Genomic DNA, 1661 nt, shown 5'->3' with positions numbered 1-1661 from the left:
AGTTACTTAACCTCTCTGGGCTTGTCTCTTTGCAAAACAGAGCTGCTAATTGCCTAGAGAAGGAAGTACGTGTGAAGTGAATAGTGCCCGCAGGATGGCCCTCATCCCCTTGGCTCAGGATGGCTCACCTCCGTGACATCATTCCAACCGGAAGGACGGAGTCGTCACGCTTAAAATCTCAGGGGATGTTTCGGGGAAAAGTGGGAGAGCGGATGTCGAGGCACCGTGAGCAACGTCTAACGCAGAAACCTTGGAGGAAGCCTGCCCAGCGGTTTCCGGGAAACTCTGACCGGTCAGAACGGTGGTGCGGGATGAAACCGACCCTGAAATTAACGCCCGAGGGTCCTGGACCCGTGACACCTGCTGTTCTGAGATCGAGGCCTCCAGCGGGACCCGAACTCGACACCCACTCGTCCTCGCCCTCATCTTTCCAAACGCCCCCCCCACCCCCCGCCACCGCCCCGAGTGCTTGGCCTGTTTCTCCCGAACGTTCTAGCCTGTTTCCCCCCAAAAGACCTTCCGCCTAAAACCCCGCCCCAACTGCCCCGTGTCCTACTCCTCACCCGCGGTTCCCTGAGCCTCCAAGCCCCCTGCCCTGCTTGACTCTTGCTACGTAACAAGCCACTCCCAAAACTTACTGGCTTGAAGCAACGGGTGAGTAGCATCTCCCACAGTTCCGCGGGCGACTTAGTTGTCGTGGGCTCTGTGGCTTGACCTGGGTGGTCTTGGCTCGGGGTCTGTCCCCGGACGGCGGCCGGGTGTCAGCTGGGGTCCCAGTTATCTGCAGGCCCCGCGGGGCTGGCGTCTGAGGTAACCCACGCGTGTGGCTCAAAGCCTCGCCGGGCCTGCGGCCGGGAGCCCGTGACTTTCTCGACGATTCCTTGGCCTCGTGTCCCTGCACTGCTGTCTCTCCCCGTGTCTCTGTCTCCAAAGGTCTCCGTCTCTCTTCCAGCGGGCCCCCCTCCTCCCCGGGGTGGCCCATACCGACCTCTCTCCGGCGTGGCGGCGGCCAGGTTGCAAGAGAGGCACTGTAGAAGCCACCACAATGGCTCGCGTCACTTTCGACTACATTCTGTCGGTCAAAGCCGGTCACAAGATTGCCGCTGGGGGAACGCAAGCGGATGCCGCCTCTTGATCCGTGGGGCGTGGGCATAAAGAGAGTCAAGGGATGGTTGGTGGCCACTCGTGGTAGGCTGAATACTGCCCCCCAAAGAGAGCCGCGTCCCGACTCCGTGAATGTCACCTTATAGGACAGAGAAGGATTTTGCCGGTGTGACTCCGTAAAAGGTCTGGGGGGCGGGGGGGGCGCCTTGGGGGGGGGGGGTCAGCCGGTTAAGCATCTGACTTTGGCTCAGGTCATGATCTTGTGGGCTCCTGAGGTCGAGCCCCGCGTCGGGCTCCACGCTGACGGTGCAGAGCCTGCTTGGGGTTCTCTGTCTCCCCCTCTCTCTGTCCCTCCCCTGCTTGCACTCTCCCAAAAATAGACAAACAAACAAACAAACAAATACAAGGTCTTGAGACGGGGAGATCACCCTGGATGATCCAAGTGAACCCTAAACGCAGTCACGACCTCCTTGTAAGAGACAAGCAGAGGGAGCTTAGACGACACACGGAGGAGGTGGGCAAGCGGAGACGGGGGGGGGGGGGGGGGGGGGGGGGGG

The sequence above is a fragment of the Panthera uncia genome, unplaced genomic scaffold (genome assembly GCF_023721935.1).
Source record: "Panthera uncia isolate 11264 unplaced genomic scaffold, Puncia_PCG_1.0 HiC_scaffold_106, whole genome shotgun sequence".
In the NCBI taxonomy this organism is placed as follows: domain Eukaryota; kingdom Metazoa; phylum Chordata; class Mammalia; order Carnivora; family Felidae; genus Panthera; species Panthera uncia.
This window is presented reverse-complemented; position numbering follows the sequence as displayed.